Genomic DNA, 20,438 nt, shown 5'->3' on the forward strand with positions numbered 1-20,438 from the left:
GTTTACTAGCAACATTAGAGCTGCGAGTTAAAAGAAAATCAGGTTTTGGTCTCTCAGGTGGGCCTTTTATAACTATCTCCACTCTTTCGGTGTCACTCAAATGTGGATTCCATTTTAATGGATCTGTATATTCTTCATACAGTTCCATTACATCCTGAGCATCGACAAAAGGAGATTCCGTTTCACTTTTTTGCTGAAATACACCATTATCATCAGGATCACAACCAGAACAACCTGCCACGAGTTCAGAATCACCGGTTTCGAGTTCTTCGGCTTTCACTACATCGCTTGCCTCAAGTTTCAGAAATTTGTGCAAAGCTCCACTTTGTTTTTCTATATTGCGCTCTTTTTCTCATTTGTGTTTGATATTCTGAGAGTTTTTTTTCCTTTTATCAAACATACCTTAGTTTACAATTACAAATGCAACAAATAATTTTTAAATCTCTTACGATGACTTGACAAACCAGTTGTTTTAACGACAGCACAAATACACAAGTCTCTCAATACATTGTCACATTTAAACGTGTGTGCGTTCTCACACACGACATACACTAACTGCACTATCGTTACACCATCAAGATCGTAAATGAGGTGCAACCAGCAACGACAAAAACAGCGGATATTCGTACTTACTATTGCATCTTGAGCGATTTGGCAATACCTATCATCACCACCTTTTGCGATTAACACGTCAAAGAACAATGCAGCTCTATTTCAGACTACTGAATGCGACACGTCAGTTTAACTCAAACCTTGATAACAGGGGGCGAGGGAGGAGGACTGGCAGACTGGTGCACGATCAAACAATAGATAGTGTTGTAACTTAGTACCGCACACGCACAGTAGACGTTGCTTACCATTTTCACAGACAAAACAATAATAGCTGTTTTTGTAAGAGGACAACTAATATAAAGTTTCTGCATCGCTTTCTTTCGCAGTTACTCTTTGCTTTTCTTATCCATTTCTGCTTTATACTGCATATGCAAATGGATTTAATTTGAATTTTCTCTGCTCCAAGAAGACCAAACTGCCTCAAATAATGCAGCTTCCATTTTTTATACAGTTTGCCGCCCCGTGCAAATGCACGTGTTGCACGTGTGGTAGAGCCAGCCCTGATGTTGCTTCAAATTAGCATTTGGTAGGTCTTACATTTTAGAACCTTTCAAATCCTCATATTTGTTGGTTTCAGAGATATTGACAGATCATTTTTAGATGGATGTTCTCTCTCATTCCAGAAAATGGGCTGATCGAGTTAATTTATGTTCTGAGCTACTAATTCATAGGTCTAATCAATTCATCATAAGTTGCCTTTATTTCTCTGAAAGTTTCAGAGATACTTCGAGTTGACACAAATAGACACAACTGGAACATAAGGTTACTTCATTACAGCTTTACTTATTATACTAAAACTGGCCATGTATAGTATGCATAATAGTGTGTGTGACAACTTAATACTTGCATTTAATGACAGGAGTTCCTTCTAAAGGATTTATCCAGTATTTATTGCAGTATTGATACTTAAATATATTACTAGATTCTTTGATCTAACTTTATAAAGACTGTTGTAGTCACATAATGAATAATAACAAATTAATAGTGACACTTGAAGTGATCAACTTATGATCTTGCAACCAAAGGTTTTGGGTTTAAGTCCAAACCTTATGTTTTATTTGTGTGTCCCTTCATCAATTCCATGTACAACCTCATTCATCATCATCATTGCAATTAACCAAAAACAGTAGAAGTGTGGTTAAATAACAAAAAATAAATGAGTGTTTTTAACCTCTTTGAAACTTTTATTGATGGCTAAAGCTAGCAAGGTCATATAAAATTTTCTTAACTGTGGAATGTAGAAAAATTTATAGTTTGTTTTTGTTAGATGATGAAGACATTAATTTTTTCAATGCTTGCACTTTTTGCCCCATCTTAACAACCACTAAAATAGCACAGTCTGAGAATTTGCAAGTGGCACATATAAATTATTGGAGAGGGACAGAATTAGCTGTGATAAAAATCTACATTCTGCATGCTCATATATGAATATATTTGCACATAACTTTCATGTTACAAGCATGAAGGACATTTTTTTCTTTCCACTGGGATACAAGCAATTTGGATACCAACGGTCGTCTGGTGGAACATTCGACAGCAATTTTGTAAAAGTCCTGGCTGTCATCCAAGGGACAACCTTTTCTGATATTCACCTTCAATGTTGCCAAGAGAGTAAAATTTTTGTGGCTTCCTATATTCTCTCGAAGACGAGAATAAAACAGTCTGCTCATTGAAGTAGAGCAAATTCTTGAACATTTTTGAGTTCTGTTTTGCATGTAGGAATAAAAAATAGCATTATTGGTTATCATATCATGTTTCACACACGAGGGCATGTGGAATTTACAAGATAACATGGAAATGTAAGTAGCAGATAATGTAAAGAATTTAATGATTTTTAGGATATTCTAGAAAGTTGACTGGAATTAAAGTTCTACAATCAGGATCATGTGAGGGGTGAAGAGAAGGTTTGTTTCTTTTCTAATTTAATTTACTGAACTTTGAAGATCTTGAATGACTTCCTTGTATTCTAAGGGAAGAAAATCAGAAGCCGTGTTGGTCCAGTCAGTAGGCATCTGGCTACCACGTGAAAACCTGGGCCTTGATTCCCAAGGTGGGTGATCTCGGATGTGAATTTTTACAACAATATCCCTGCCTAGTGGCTCACCTAGCATCTAATCAATGGGTACTCAGAGGAAACCTCAGGGAGAGGGATGAAGTCGGCTGGATATTAATTTTGTCTCGGATTGTGTGCTTTGACATCGGTGGCTTAAGATAAAATTTTAACTACTCAGGGGAGGTGGATTTTTGGTGCTCCCTTTCTTTCCACCCTGCCACCCTTTTAACTTGCTACCCTGATCCCCCTCCTTTCCACCTCTCTTCAATGCAAACATGACCATGTTTATATTTACGGTGTTAATGATGAAAAAAAATAGCCTTATTATTTTTAAAATACTGTGTTACTTTAAAAACACTAAGTTGCTGACCAAGGCAGTTTATTAAGATAAAAACACTTAACAGGTAACGTTTCGACCCTGTATCAGGGTCTTCCTCAGAACTAAACTAAAATGATGAAATATACTACACACAAAAAGATTATATACATATAGCAGGGTCACTAGCCACACAACAACAAATCAAGTTCCTGTTAAGTGTTTTTATCTTAATAAACTGCCTTGGTCAGCAACTTAGTGTGTTTAAATATGGAAACAAGGCTTAATTATATTACTGTGTTACTGTTAAAGAACGTGCAATGACTCTTGACTATAATCAAGCTGTCCCGGATTCAGTTTTCAGTGGCAATGTATTTCCATGTCAAATAGACCCAGTACCAATTATCTTATTTGTGCACAACTACTTCTTTGTATTTTGGCAGTGTGAAAGATATTTTGAGGGATTCTATTTTATATTGCTTGGACTTTTCTTCTTTGGCATATAAAAATATCATTATCGTAGTACTCAGTCATCATTGAATCTACCAATGTCTTTGTTACAACTCCATGGAACTGACATTTTGACAAGTTTCTTTTGTTTGACACACACTCTCATATTATAATATCCATATAAATTATTAACAACTATGGAAAATGGTGTTTAGAATCATCACATTTCATTAAACCTTAATTCTCTTCTATTTCTCATGATTGTAAATGTTTGGCAGCTTGCTGTGACATCAGTTGCTCTCATATTATAATATCCATATAAATTATTAACAACTATGGAAAATAGTGTTTAGAATAATCACATTTCATTAAACCTTAATTCTCTTCTATTTCTCATGATTGTAAATGTTTGGCAGCTTGCTGTGACATCAGTTGCTACATATAATTGAATTGCCTCAATATATCATCACTACAACTAGATGTATTACAATACTAAGACAGACTAGAGTATTAAAGGACACCCAAGACAAAATTATATATTTTTAAAAATTTATAATTACCATTTCACTTGCCATAATACATATTCTAATTCCTAATTCTGGAAAATGAAAGTCTACAAAAAATTATACATTTCACACACATCATTTCATTTCAACCACAATAATGTGTGCTAATTATTGCATAACCTGATAATTTTAAATTCAAGCAATATTTTTTGAGGGGACATCATTATTATGGGGGAAAATGTGCCTTGTTTGCCCCCCCCCCCCAGGAAAAAAATACCTTGCTTGCCCCTCCCTGGAAAAAATCCTGCAGATGCCTGTGAGTATGTTGTACATTGTTATCATAATAATATGTATTTTGCTGAAGTTCAGAAAGTTGTCAATGGGCTCCCAAAGATGTAGTTATGATCATCGACTATTTCATTATGGACAGAAACCATCATCCTTTCATACATAGAACAGTGGCATTGTATTGGTGGAATGCTGTTCTGATGAGTTACCAGCCAGACATGGAGGTGTAAATATCTTGACAGGTTAATTCCTCCCTGGTTTTAATTTACCTAATTTTTACTTACTTTAACCTTTTATCCTCACTATGTTCTTGAGTTTTGAGTTTTAAGTCCACTTTATGCACAGATAGGCCAATCACGACTGGACCTACAGGTTAAAGTGGGATCCTATCCACTGTGGCTCCACTGGGTATCGAACCCAGGACCCTTTGATTACAAGCCAGCAACCACAGTGCTATCTGGGATGACCTCACTATGTTCTCTTTAGTTGTAAAATACGATATATTCTTCGTCGTCGCCTTGTAATCTAGGGGTCCCGGGTTCGATTCCTGGTGGAGGCACATAGTGGTTTGGATCCCACTTTAAACTGTAGGTCCAGTCCCGATTAGCCTTACTGTGCATAAAGTGGACTTAAAACAACAAATCAATCAATCATAATGATATATTCTTCTGATGAAGTAACATGATGTAGTGAAAGTTAGAAATACAGGTATGATACATGCCAAAATTGAATGTTTCTACAAATAAATTTTATGGCAATGTTTACTCTTGCATTGCAATTCTCATTTGTGACATAGTATATGTAACACAAAGATTACATTAACATTTGCTGGAAAGATATAGTATTTCATTATACAAATTGTAAAAACTCCACATGTATTTATTTACATCAGAAAATTTGGAGGAAAGATGAAGGTAGGAATAGGCTTTTTCATTATTTGTGAGAATTCTGGTCACTAGGAAAGTTGCAGAGAATTGTTCAATTTAAATTAAATTTACAATGCCCACTTTATGTCCAGATAGGTTAATCGGGACTGGACCTATAGTTTAAAGTGGAATCCAAACCAATGTGCTTCCACCAGAGATTGAATGCAGGACCCCTTGATTACAAGATGACAGCATTACCATTACGCCATCGGGCCCTTGAAAATCCCTTGTGGAACCATTATTCTTGGCATTAAGTGGTAGAAAATGAAAACGTCAAGTTTTGATCTGATTTCTACATTTTTTCTCTACTTTTCTAGCTAATAATTGTTTCTTTGGCTATTCTACTAGAATAAATGTTAACTAAAATTAATTTTTTTTCCGTGACTATCCTAAATAGATTCATCTTGCTCTTTTCTGGAATAAAACGAACTATGACATTTCCGAAGGGGGAGAGGGGATCGACTGATTATTTCGCACTCTCTCCTTCATGACGCCCAATGCGTGTGGGGGTCAACAATTGTATTCATGATAGTAATACTGTATGCACTAGGTCTTCATCAAAATTCACACACATGCGAAATAACATACATTCGTCGCGAGTAGCCAAAAGTGGCAGAAAATCTGTTAAATAACAAATACAAATGGTAATATTGATATTTTTATTGTGACTTCTGGGTTTATATGTATCCAAATGGTTGGTTAAGTTCACCTGGCAGAGTAAAGGTGACCGAAGCGTGGTGCTGATCACATCACCTCCACAATGGCAGAGATCGTGAATGTGCGGGACTTTACCTCCACATCCCGTGTGTTCCTACTAAGGCACAATTTCCATTTTATTAGTGGGCGATCTGCTCGTTGGTTTTGTGAGTAACTTTCCCTTTGTAAAATTGTTAGTTCTCTCACCTTTGGTGTGAGCAGGCGTGGTTTCGATTCTAGGGGATATCAAACTCGCTTCCACATAGTACAGCCCGGTACCTGCAATGTTAAAGGCCAACGAGGCTCTGGCGCCTGGACTCGCAGCAAGTATAATCCTCTGTGGGGCATGTGTTCTGTCATCCATATATGTTGTGATTCTTCTTTCATCTATTTTATGGGATGTAAGGGGTAAGTAACCCTTCTGGAAGGTACCCAAATGTCAACCTATCTTTCACGTAGTAGATCCTGGATTGCATTTTGCAGAATATCGAGGCCCTGGTGCCTGGAGCTGTACCAAAGACAATCCTCTGTAGGAATTGTGTGGTGTCGTCCATATGTGTTTGTGTGATTGTCCCTTCATTCATCTCATCATATCACAATTCATCCTCATCTTCGCTATTAGCCAAAAGTGGCATAAAAGTGAATTTAAATTAAATAAATCAAAGAATTAAATAGTTGAATTAGGTTATTTTACATCTCTTTTCTTCCACTTTTGACTAATCGGCGACGATGAGGATAAATGATGATACAATGAGATGGACGAAGGAACATTCACAAACACACATGGACATAGTTATTGTTCACATTGTGGTCAATGGATCCATAGGCGTGCACACGGGGAGTGCCGGGGGTGCCTGGCCAACCCTAATATGTCGTCAAAAATATAAATAAATATTAGAAACTACGATTAAAATAATGAAATTAATATCCACGTTTTAAAAAAGTAAGCAATTACCCCTCTTATCTCCAAAACAATGTGATATTGTTTACTAATCAGTAATCACACAGTAAAGAGTATTAATCAAGTAACCAGGTACAATATTATATTTTATTTTTGAATTGATGCATTAGAAAACGAGGATAAACTGAACCTACAGATTTATTTAATGAGAGGGATTCAGCTGATATTACCTAGGGATATAGCCTTGTATTGTATTACGTTTGTTCGAATTGGTTATTCTGTATCAAAATCTATTTTAAATTGTCTATTTCTATATTTTAATAATATAAATATCGTCACAATGATAGGAAAACCTGTGCTAATGCGATAACGAATACTCGGAGACTAGTTAAAATTTTATATTCATATGCCTAATAGTTGAAACTCCCCTTCAGGCACCTCCAAATAAATTAGCCTACACACACACACACACACACACACACCTGTGAATCGGTCTCCCTGTGGCCAGTGAAAAGCCGCTAACCAGGCCCTGGCCCACAAATGGAGCCATCATGAAGTTTAGTTAGCATCCAGAACCTTCAGGGGGAATATAATTTCGCCATCTGGCAACATTGATAGCTTCCTCCATTCGCTTTTCGAAGCTCCTGCGAGAAATCTTCCCAGCGTCGGGAGGGCGTTCGAGTAAGGTGGCTGGCTATTTGCCAGGAATGGCCTCGAATCATCCTCATCGTTTCAATCTAGAAAGTATCCAGTCGGGGGCGGGAGGGGGAAGGGGAGCTATTTTAGTTGTTCGCTTTTTACTTTTCTCCGCGCGCGTGCTACTACCTCGAACGCTATAAGGCAGCCACTAAATGCCATCGCGAAACCTTCTGTCATGCTTGGAAGAGCAAATGTGATACGTTCCAGTTACGGAACTTCACAAGAAGTTCTGTTCAGCTTTCGTCGGTGCAAAAACATCCAACGGAAGTTATGAAAGATGCTCGTGGGTTTGTAGTATTAAACAGATAAGGCGGAACAAAAGCTGTTGTGTATTAAATTTTAATCCGAGGAAAAACCCATTCAAAACCGTATTTAAATAACCAACTTCTAGGAAGTAATACACTCCTTACAAATAGTTTGGAATATTGTTATATTAGACACAACAAATTTGGAATACTATTATATTAGGCAATAGGTGATAGTCACGGTGGCATATGTCGGCGAAAAGACGAGAACGTCTACCAGACAGATACCATGTGTTGTTGCATTCCAATATTCCAAACTTTTTGTGAGGAGTGTACTTTTTTCTCGTCTTACTTTTAGTTGCTGTTGTGAGCAAAACTAGTTGACTTCAAGCTGTTTTAAGGAAGTAGGTGAGCTCCACTCTTTAGGACTTGTATTATACATACAATGCGAAGCTATGCTCTGTCCTGGTAATCTCTGGAGAAATCGAATGAAGGCAAGAGTGTACAAGTAGCGACTCGAGAGGGCTCGACCAATGAACATACAATGAACATGATGGGGGAGCGACTGCAGCTACAAGCTGTTTGCATCAGCGTATACGGCTTCGCTCTGCCTACTCGCTTTCTCCCCTTTTCTGCCGTTATGCGCGGCTTTACTCCTGAGATTCCCGAGATATAGTATATATGGGCATTAATTTGGTTCTAATTTGGGGGTGGGGCAATCGAATTTTAAATTTGGATTTGCAGAAAGAAGAATTTTCCATCTCATAAAATTAGCGTCCATGTTTATTTGATAAATAACTGTTACATTTGCAAAATCACAAATATTTGATCGTTATTACTTTGTTCCTCAGGTCCCAGGAGGTTAACTTGTAAATTGTAATAAACATGGGGGGGGGGCAAGTATCCTCTCGCTGCCAAGTTACGCCTATGTGAAGCTTGTCCTGCACATTGCAACATGCCGTGAAGACATATGAAGCAATGTGGAGGTAAGGCTCCACACATTCATAATCTCGGCCATTTGTAGAAGTGATGTGAATAACACCAAACTCCGGATGCCGTGTCGGTGGTCTCACCACTGAAGGTTCCGGATTCGAGTTCCAGCCTGGACATTGACGTTCCTTTGTTAGTGTCCCTTCCAAGGGCGCCCCCAGGGAAGGGGGGGACAGGGGAGGCACTTGCCCCCTCCTCCAGAGTTATCTGCAAAGACTTCATGTATTTCAAATGGTGAAAGTGTAGCGTGAAAGCATGGACAGATGCCTTGAAACAGAGCAGATTAAGAACCTATGAGAATTCTAGGGAAAGCAATACTCCAAGTTTCCCCCACTTTAAGCACTGCTCCCCCCCACCCCGAGAAAAACTTCCGTGAGCGGCCTTGGTCCCTTCATCAGTTTCATTTATAATTCTTATCGTCGCAATTAGCCAAAAATAGCAAAAAAGCAACGCAAAGTAACAAAAATGCTAGTTGTCTTTACGATATTGAACCATACTGAAAATCGAAGTAGCAAACGTGCAAAGTGTTGATAGCTTGCATTAAAAACGGAAGTTCTAACCATTAGACTATACTGAAACACTAGTTGTGTCAACACTAATAGTGATTTTTTTAGCCTGCTCCTTTTTTAACGATACCTTAGATAAGGACAGTCGCTTCTAAAACACACTGAAATGTATGTGCTTTTCCGGTGGTATTTCAGAACGACTATGCTTGGAAAAAATGCAGATGTCCTTGAAATTACTTAGATACGAATAACCTGTAAGCAAACGTGCCATTTGAATCTTGCATTGAACGTACGGTGCTAGCTGTTGTACTTAATCAAATCGTGAAGTAGAATTAATTGTTGAACAAAAACGTTGAAGAACTGGGTATCGTAAATGTGAACCTCAATCAGAAATCGTACGCGAGACACATTTATGGCAACTCTATCCTTAATTGTAAGATTTGGAATTACTTAAGTCTAGTTGTAGTTTTTGTTTCCTTTTGAGTTAATCAACTAGTAACTTACTAGGTTTTCAAGCATTTTTCAATATCCATTAACGTTCGATTCCTAATTTTTTGTACAAGTGAAATCAACAGCTGTTTTGCAAATATTTCGCAGTCCTAGTGAAAAGTTTTGGTCACGACAAAGGATAGCTTGATGGATTTATTTGTTTGAATTGTTGTTTTAAGTCTGCTTTATGCACAAATAGGCTAATCGGGACTGGACCTACAATTGAAAGTGGGATCCTAACCATGTGCAATGTGTCTGCACAGACTATCGAACCCGGTACACCTTGATTGCAAGGCGACGACGTTACTACGGATAGCTTGATCGAAAGGGGACCTCCCCGATGGCGCAGTGGTAGAGTCGTCGCTTTGTAATCAAGGAGTCCCGGGTTCGATACTCGGTGCAGGAACATTGCACAGTGGTTAGGATTCTACTTTCAATTGTAGGTTCAGTCCCGATTAACCTTACTTTGCATAAAGTGGACTTAAAACACCAAATCAATCAATCGTTGATCGAAAGGGAAATATGCACGGCAAGGAATAGCTTCTTAAAGTCCACTTTATGCACAGATAGGTTAATCGTGACTGGACCAACAGTTTAAAGTGGAATCCGAACTAGTATGTTTCTCCACCGAGCATCGAACCCGGGATTCACTACATCGGGAAGGCCCGAAGATTGATTGAATTAGGCTATTTTAAGTCTCTTCTCGTCCACTTTTTGGCTAATCGCGACGATGAGGATGAGTGATATGATGAAATTGATGAAGGGACACTAACAAACAACACCCATGCCCAGGTCGGGATTCGAACCCGAAACCCCTAGCGTCGTAGTGTGTTGTGCTAACCCCTTCGCCACGGTGGTCGGCGGGAGGCACGAAGAGAACTAAGAGAACGTGCTGCTGCCAGACATAAACTTATATTATTGTGACACCTCCGAATTGCGGCTTTTCTGTGTGTCTGTGGAATAGTAACGGAAACTGTGTTGGAGTTCTCGCTAACAAAAGTGCTAAGTTTATTGTCTTTGGAAGATTTCCAGTTTTTGCTGCGAGATAAATAAATATCGTAAGAATCAAATTTGTGCCAAATTTTCTATCCAGTTACATATCCTCGATTGCGCGAGAGGGAACCATACATACCGTTCTATTGTGAGGATACGGTTTGCACTCCCGCGTTTAAAAAAAAAAAAAACACACATTAATATCAAGGGGGAGAAGTACCTTAGCAACCCTCCATCAATTTTCAAAAAAATTCTAAAAAGGTGTACGTAAATAATTAAAATATATTTTAGCAAATTCAGATTGTACATGTAATAAATGTGAACGTTGAAATTTAATTAAAAACTAAAAATTGCGGGGAAATTTGAAGATACCAGAGTGCTTTTCGTGTGAAATAGTTTCTGGTAATATGACTGACACAAATACATTGTGTTGTTATTTTGACAAATATTTACAAAGTTCTTGACAATAGAAAGAAGATTTCTTTTTTAAATTCATTTCTAATACCTCCATCACGAACACAAGTATCTTTATTGATTTATAATTTTGATCGATTGAGTTGGTTTAAGTTCAATTTTATGCACAATAAGACTAATTGAGACTTGACCTACAGTTTAAAATGGGATCCGATCCGAACCACTATGTGCCTCCACCGGGTATCGAACCCGGTACCCCTTGAATACAAGGCGGCAACGCTACCACTGCACCATCGGTACTAAACTGAACTAAAATTTGTAGAAAGTACAACTTTACAACTATTTATCGCAGTTCACAAAATGGAAATGCAAGAAAATTTTGCGAATTCGTTTGTCCTGTTATTTTTGAACCAGGTTCACAAGGTTGAATAGTTTCGCGTCGTCCTTAAGATTATTGCAAAAAGACCACGAGTCGTGGCTGGCGTCTTTCGCAACTTGAATGTCAAACGGCGAGGAGGGAAAGTAAAAATATCGTCAGAAAAAAATATTTGTCTCGCACAGCAGCGTTAAGATAACCGACGTGCCACGTTATATAATTTCATGTTATGTCTGGGACCTCGCCGGTTTTCCGTGGGCTCGAAGCCCGGGGTTCTCGATATCCCCCGCCGGGCCACTGAACCAATGCTGGAAGTAGACCCCGCCCTCTGCTCCAGCGTTCCACCAAAATCGTTCGGCTACTTTTAGCACCAGCAAGGATGGTGCAGGGGATGATCCCACATCGGAGAGGGGGCGGGGGTGTGACCACGTGATGGTATGTCTCCGCTCTCCTAGATGCGGCTTCTGGCGTCTGGATTCTTTCTTCATATAAGGATGCGAAAGGAGGGGCTGATGGGAAAAGCGACCAGTCGCGGAACTTCCAACGTGACGGCTTTTGTTTTATTTATGATTAACACCCTCCACGTGCAAAAAAATACTCGAGTGGCTCTCAAGGGAAATTCTTCCCCAACGTCTGATTGATTGTGCGAGTTGAGCTGTGATTGTCCCGCAGAAAGTAAGACGGCGCGGTAACCACCGCCTAGGAGATAGCGCTATTCAGTGGGAAAAGAAGTAGCGTGTGGTTTGCCGGCTCCAACCCGCCCGCCGACCGACGTAAGTACACTGTGTCGCTTCTTCCTGATGCCGATATGCTGTCATACACCGCCACCCACGCGCGCCCCACGCAGCCCGCCTCGTGGTATTGGTTGGTGGTGATCTGCCGGAAACGCTTCACGACTAATTTCTCTAACTGATGTTAGGGAGAGGCACGGGGAGCCTCTGTAGTGTAATTCAACCGGTATTCGAAGTTGTTCTTTTTTCTTCAGTCTTCGTGTGCGAAACTTCCAAAGTACAACACGGGATGAAACACCTAACTTCCGATTGTTAGAAAAAATACTAAAAATGCTGAGCAAGGCAGTATTTTTTATTCACTAAAACACTTTACAAGTAACGTTTCAACACTATATCAGGGTCTTCTTCACACTAACTATTCTATACTACCAGATCTTAGTGTTGAAACGTTACTTGTAAAGTGTTTTAGTGAATAAAAAATACTGCCTTGCTCAGCATCTTTAGTGTTTCTTCTGACATTGAAACAATGGTTAATAATGTTACCATTCCAATTGTTGCTCCCAACAATTGTGCTAAGTTCCTCCACGTGTTTCTTTCAAGTCTGTCCAAGTTGTCAAATACGCTTAAGCTTCTTTTGTGAGCAACAAAGAAACTCATCCTAGTTCGCAATGCCAGAAACACTTGCGTATGCAGGATAGCAATTTTTATTCTTCTAATTCTGCTAAAACGCCGTTATTATCGTATTTCCACTTCATCTTTAACGGTTTTTTTCCCCGAGAAATAACCTCTTTCAGATTGGTTGTGACATTTAAACCGCAAATTAACTCAGATGCCTTATGTTTTGACACATACAGGAGACGTTCTATTTAGAAATTCAATCGAAATTCAGGCTCTGCAGACTTGGTAGAAAAATGACATGAGAGACCAGAGTTCAAATCCTGGTCTGGTCTAATTTTTCGTTCATATATATATATATATATATAAAACTCTGAATACGTTTTATGGAAGTCGTCGTGTTTTGGTTTGTTTAAAAATGTTCCAAGAGTAATGGGGAAGAAGTATTTGATATACTGCAAATGGAAGGAGGATAAATATTGGTATATAATTGTGGCTGCATTTTCTCTTCGGCGCAAGTAGACTTGGTAGCGTTTTTAGTTCCCAACCCAACGCGCCATCATGCAATGGAGAAATTTCTACCGCTATTTAATTTTCGAGTACTTTACAAGTGTTGCAAAATTTATTTCGTTTTTAACATTAAGATATTCGCACGTGGTAATATTGAGACATGTCCCCTTCGCCGTGAGGTATTTGTGAGAGTTTTAAGTCCACTTTATGCACAGACAGACTAATTGGGACTGGACTTTTAGTTGAAAGTGGGATTCGAATCACTGTTCCTTCATCGGGTATCGAACCCGGATCCACTTAATTACAAAGTGACGATGTTACCACTACACCATCCGGGAAACACTTCATGAGGGATTATATGCGGCTGCGAGACTTGTAAATCACACATTCGAGCCGTACATCAGGTACCGTTTCTCTGTTAGTAATTCAACGCCAAACATTCGTATACGATTTTTTCAGAAGTGAAAAATTTAGTAAGGGGCTTTTTCGGAAAGCAGCTGGTTAATTTACAAGTGTGATGTAACTAAGAATTAATGAATACCTTACTCTCTTTATACCATTGGTTAACAAGTTAATGCTAATAAAATTGCTAATAATTCACGTTCATTAGTCTTGATTTAAGCTAACATGAGATCAGTCTAAAAATTCTACAGATTTTATAATATTAAATTATGTTAGAAAGTTGAACAGAAAATAACCATATCTTAACATAACATTTAATATGGGTATTGTATTTACATGTAGATGTTAATGCATATTTTCTACTATTGTTATTCAGGGTTTTCTGCCGTTTTTTTTGTTGTAGATAAAGTTGCATCGTGAATTCTAGCTACATCTTTTAAATTTCTTTTTCAATGAATTGGTCACGAATCTTTGTGCACATTGTACCAGAAATTTACAACGTACCTAAGGATGTGCAGTTTCGTCGACACATTAAACTGCTTTATTATAGTTATCTTTTGTATATATTACATTACAATACGTAAGATTACTGTTATTTCTTGAGTTTTAACATTTGTTATAAATAGCGAAAATATTTATTGTAACATTCATAATCTGTATTTGTTAATATTTAACTAGTTTATTTCATTTGCTTAAAGGATTTGACCTGACATATAACAGTTAAACACGTTCTTTGTGATCACATTTGAAACATTAAGCAGCTTTTGAAGAGTATCGTTGAAGTAGAAACGACTCTTTGTAAGACGTAGTATAGTTTCGGCACTTTCTAGCTGCAGATTTCGCCAACTTGAAACACTTATTGTGATTTTGAAAAACATTGTTTGAACTCGAATCCAGTATCTTGGGAACAAAGCGAACTATGCATCGTATAAATGAACGTACCACATGAATGTGGTTCGGCAGCAGAAATTACATATTTCATCACAGTTTACTCAAGAAGTTACATCCTTGACTTCTATGCAAGACGGTATACTGTAAACAGTGATTTTGGTTGTCTACCTGTAAGGATGTAGATTGAGAGCGTTCTTTCTTTCTTTTTTTTTTTTTGGTAAACTAGAACTTTTACGCCGAATATGCAATAGCGTTTGTTTGAGTTTGGTTTAAAGTCCACTTTATGCACAGGAAGGCCAATTGGGACTGGATCTAAAGTTTCAAGTGTAATTCAAACCACTTGTACCTCCACCGGGTATCGAACCTGGAACCCCTTGCTTACAACTATGCCATCCGGGAGGTCTGAATATGCAATAGTGGCTGACATGTAGATTGTCAGTCGTTGCTAGTCTCGAAGTCTAGTCAAATATTTGCCTGAAGCATATTTCGATTACTTGTATATGCTTGATTGATTTGCATTATTTTGATTAGCTTCTTGCACCACTTTTGGCTAATGAAAATGAGTGATGATATGATGAAATTGATGAATGGACACTCGCAAACATCCATGCTCAGGCCAGGATTCGAACCGGGTACCCCTGGCGTCGTAGCACGATGTGCTAACCGCTCCGCCACGGGGGCCGGCACTTGTATATGCACTTTTGTTATTTGCCACAGGGCATCTTTAGATAAATCGTGGCTTTTATTTTGAATGATAGATATGATAGAAAATTTACAAACTAACTCCCATACCTTGGCAGGGATTCTAACTTAGTACTTTCAGTGATCGTGATCCGAATAGAACACTCGACGTTTGGATATACATTATTTCCCATTTATTGTTCTTGACATAGGGTCTTGTTTTTATTTATGCTGGCGTGGAATTTTTTTTAGATTCGAAGCTACAAATTTTGAGCTACAGATTCAGTTTTTGACTACTGGCGATTAACGAAACTTATTTATTTCTCCAGTGTTCATAATTTTTGTCGCGATTGATCAAAGAGCTTAGCCTAACTTGGCTGCTATCAACATCTGTATACAGACTATATATTAGCTAACGTTGAATATTATTAGTTCTACAAGATTTTGCATCATGTATAAGTTGACTCAGAACATTGCTTACGACCGTGTGTTTCCCACGTGGACTGGCATCGTTTCAAGCACATTAAAAACCTGTGTAGGTTGGAATAATCTTTGTTGTTGGAGATTTGTGGGTAGCTAGCGGTAACGCGTTAGGGGGTGTACAATGGATCTTTTCTCCTCATGACACACGTGATGCTGATGTTAGTTAGTCTAATGAGCATGAAGTTGTGAAGAATGTTAATCAAAACATAGATCACAAATATTACAGTTCTTTTCTAGTTACTTTTTGTTATCTTTGTTCTTTCTTGATGGCATTATTCCAATTTATAAATAGGTACCTCCTGAATTAGATCTTCTTTATGGCAGAGGTTCTCGAATAATGATGCTAACTACACCATTAGGTTTGTATTTAGAACTTGACTAACAACATTGTATTGAAGCCCAGTCTTAGCCATTATGAGCAACTTCTTATTTGGCTTCTAAATGAAAATTGATATGTAATTGTTATTTTTCTCCCATTAATTACGTTCACTGCGAAGATACGTTATGTTTGTACTAGAAACAACAATATTTCACTTTGTTGTAATATATATAAAAGTAAGTCATAGTTCATACTTATATTTTAACGTCTCTGTAACAGGAGAATGTCCATTCTCTGTTGAGGCCCAATAAATATTAAAATATAAATTTTTATCGTTCTCAAAATGAGCAAGATTACAATCTCGTATTTATTCTAAATATAGAGATAAGAATTATGAAACGAGTTCGCTAAATCAATTTTAACCCTAAGTGTATTCTTCAATTAAATGTTTGATATTTATTCGAATATGTACTCAATCAATCGAGTGACTGTGTATTGCTGTTCTTGTCGGATACCAATGTGCAAATACCAAATGTGGCTTGCTAATATATTGTAATTTTTTTAGCTATCTAACGCAAATAATTTAATGTATAATGAAGAAGTTCTCTCGTATTGACGCATGTGCTCTCTCGAAACCTAGTGTTAGAATAGGTAAAAGTACAAGCACTGGACAATGGATAATGAACTTGCGTGCAAAACTTCTGAGAGATAATTTCATTTTCATTGCTGCACTTTCTCCAGATGAGTGACGTTAGTTCTTGAAAAAAACCGGAGTAATCTTGGAAACTTACTTGTTATTAACCTGAGAGAATTTCTTCATATCCACCATCACCAGAAAAGCTTGTGGTCGCACTAATTTTTACCATTTATGTGTACTTCTATTTCGGTTATTTTACGCCACTCTTCTACCTCTTGGGTTATTCGCGGCGATGAGAATGAACTAATGAAATAATTATGGGACAAATGCAATGGTATGTTGATGCGCGCCAAGCGTTCAAATCTGTAACCTCTAGCTTTGTAGTACTTTATACTGACCACTCTGACACGGAGACAGACATATTAGCATTTTAAACCGTAACACATGTATGGGTAAATACAATCCAGCATTCAAATTAATTCTAGCTTCCGAAACTAATTTCAATGTTGGATTGTATTTTTATCTGAGTTTCTTAGCACATTTCAATTTGCTCTTATATACATTATTAATTCAGTACATTTGATCGTGATCATCTTCGCGAATACAAAAGTAATCGTTGGTTACTTGGTATTCGTTTTATGTTTGATAAATCTCGCATTAAAGCTATTAATTAGTAGATAGGTTCAAGTTAAGATGATGATGACAATAGGAAAAGTAAATTAAATTTGGGGAGCTTGCACACTGACGTGCTTCCAGGAAGCTCGAATCTCCAAATCATTCATTTGTTTTTCGTTCACATGCTCACATAATTATTCATACTCCCACCAGTTTTTTTTAAAAACAATTTAATGCGTATCGAGCTTTACAACAAATAAATGATATTAAGAGTTTCCGTTGATAAAATATGACTTACGAAGATGATAAATCATTAAGCATCATCATTGTGTTTGATGGATGGGGACATGATCTAAATTCTCAGCGTCTGAAAATCTGCTTCAACATAATTATTCGGACAGTCGTTGGTAGGCATGGAATGAAGTCTGCCAATGAGATTAAAAGGGATAAAATTGAAATTGCACCAAAGACTCGCGTAGGATAGCCAGCCAGTGCTTGCACAAACGAGAGGAAATGGTGTTCCAGAGAAGAGGATAACACCACATCGTTTCTGTGACAACACCTTTAAGTAGTTCAAATCGTTTCTTCTACCACAAAAAGGGGCAACTTCCGGCAGACGCGGAAATGTCGGAGATGAAGAAGAGCACTGTACTTGGTATTATCAAACACATCATCACCGAAGATCTGACTTGAACATAGCGTCCAAGAAAGTTTTCTCAAAGAAATGAAGCAGAGATTGTGAGAAAGATAACAAACCCCCAAAGTAGCGGTTCCAAAAATTGCGTCCGAAGTGGAATCTGAAAGGGAAAGAAGGTTTACCCAGAAAAGATTCGACGAAAGCTATCAGAGCGACACCACGACTTTTTCGCGCAAATGTTGCTTCTGTATAATTGTTCCAATGTACTCCATCCCACCCTCAGTACCCTGACATCAGTCCCATCGAACTCTTACAGGGTATATATTCTGTTTCGGGTATCTCTGAAGCAAGGTCGCGCATAGCGGCAGAGAAGTGGGGGATCGAGTTGGCAGAGCGAAGCAGTTCACGCTGCTGCGAATGCTTGTAATTGCAGTCACGTTCCCCCTCCACGTAATCCCATTCCCTCTCACGAGTTCGTTGGTGAAGCCGTCTCGCGTCTCTACTTGCGCAGACTTGTTTTCGTTTGCTTGCTCCAGAGATAGATGGGACAGAGTATACTTTAACGAGAACTAGGCAAAAGCCCCGTAGGCTCAAAGGAACACGTCAAGAACAAGCTTCAGAGAAATGAGCAAAACTATTGAGGGATTGCACAAAGAAACCAGTGGGCAGTAGGATAAATGAAGTTTTAAAAATAATTTGCATGTTTTGTTTGTTTTGTCTCCGAATATTTTTGTAGCCCCAGGGGATATTTTTATTGTGTTAATTAACCGGAAGAGCATTACTTTTTTGTATTTCAAAACTCGAAACAATTACTGTAAATAAGTCTCTAAGCCTTAGATAATAGGCAACCAAACTTCAAGTGAAGTTCGGCCTGGTTGCATAAGACATAGGATTTAACGATGATGGATTGAAGAGCTTCTTTCAACTCGGTGTAGTTTATCCATGACACTGGCCGTAAGGATCATAGTGAATGGATGATTATTAAAAATGGCTAGATGTTCCTTATTGGCCATTTTAAACCCAGATGTTAGCTTCTTCGAGTAGCCTCTGCACGATGGCGGCAAGGTGAATGAGTAATCAGAGCAGCGAGTATTTAAAACCTTAATTCTAAATAGGGGCGAGTAACTTCCCAGTTTGATTTATTTACATATTCAATAATTCTTAACGGACGAGAAAAAACTTGACATGAAACTAAGACAGTTCATTGCATGTTGAACATCTGGCCAGTTTACACATTAAACAGTTGAGAAGACACACGAGATAAAATGCATATAACAAAGAACGATTCATTACAATTATATAAAGTATGATTAACACTATCATATCTGTTTGACCTTCTAGGTAAAGAATACAGTGAAATGGTATTGAGTTCTAGTTTGTATTCCATGCCTATGTGTACAGCAGTATTAATGTGGGAACTAGCTGTCCTTCATGGCGATGTCGTTATCACAGCGCGAAAGGGGGGCCAGGGGTCTCGAGTTCAAATCCCGGCCTGGGCATGGGTGTTCGTTGCGAGTGTCCCTTCATCACTTCCCTTCATCACTCCTTCTCATCTTCGCGATTAGTCATAAGTGGTAGAAAAATAAACCAAATCCAATCAGTCAACCAACTTGGGAACTTTGAACGTTTGATAAGTTTCGTGCACTGAACGTTTTTGTGTATTACGCTTACAAGATATCTACAGTATGTAGTTGAATATTAAATAGTATGTAATTTCAAATGGGTCCAATTGTATCCAACCTTTCTTTGTGTAAATCACCGAAGCGCAAGACAATTGGCACGTTATGCCGACTACATCCTACCATGTGCTCTTTGTTCTAGCACACTACATGCATCAATCGAGTAGCAATAGTATTCTTTCTGATTCCATTGTTTCACAGCAATCATTCCATACGACTCGGAAATATTCTCAGAGAAACATCGTTGCAAACACATTCTCTTCCGTTCAATGTTGAAACTGCTATTCTGTGGAGACGAATCTATTTCCCACGACCTTGGTATGGTTCTATAACTAAATTATAGGCCTACGTTAATTGCATTCATGGCAAGAAGAAAGAGAAACTATAACATAAAAATAGTTTAACGTGCAAGAGAACGCGCTGAGGTTCAATTATCAGTCTTCAGAAAAACAAACTAAAACTCACGTGCTCTACTGTGTTCGTGTGCAGGTGTTTGAAAAAATTATATTATTCGTATTATCTAGTTACTATAGAATTTAATTGGATTTCAATTGGTTGCAAGATCTCAGTTGTTTCGAACGGAAATAGACATATCGAGCGTTTTAAGACCCTAACAATCTCACACTATTTGTAGCTCAAAACAAAAAATAACGAATCGACAAATGCAACTATAAAGGTTGCTTGAATCTATGAATTTCTCCACACAAGGGTTATGTGAAATACTTTCGGTTCTCTAAATGGAAATTTTTTACATGTACGAGAATTAAAGAATGAAATG

The 20,438-nt window shown here is 38.0% G+C and overlaps 1 protein-coding gene across 2 annotated transcripts in view; it reads left to right on the forward strand.

The window, feature by feature from the left end:
- The window catches only part of cher (filamin A protein cher), a 361,674-nt gene that overhangs the window by 216,233 nt on the left and 125,003 nt on the right, over positions 1 to 20,438 (forward strand). The window contains exon 1 of one of the 2 annotated variants that reach the window (XM_083116996.1): positions 12,094 to 12,233. The exons of the other annotated variant lie outside the window; for it this stretch is intronic. The gene's annotated coding sequence lies outside the window, so the exon portion shown is untranslated. Of the gene's footprint in view, positions 1 to 12,093; positions 12,234 to 20,438 lie in introns of those variants that run through there. 2 annotated transcript variants of the gene reach the window in all.

Source organism: Lepisma saccharinum, chromosome 2 (assembly GCF_977018435.1).
Source record: "Lepisma saccharinum chromosome 2, izLepSacc3.1, whole genome shotgun sequence".
NCBI classification, from domain to species: domain Eukaryota; kingdom Metazoa; phylum Arthropoda; class Insecta; order Zygentoma; family Lepismatidae; genus Lepisma; species Lepisma saccharinum.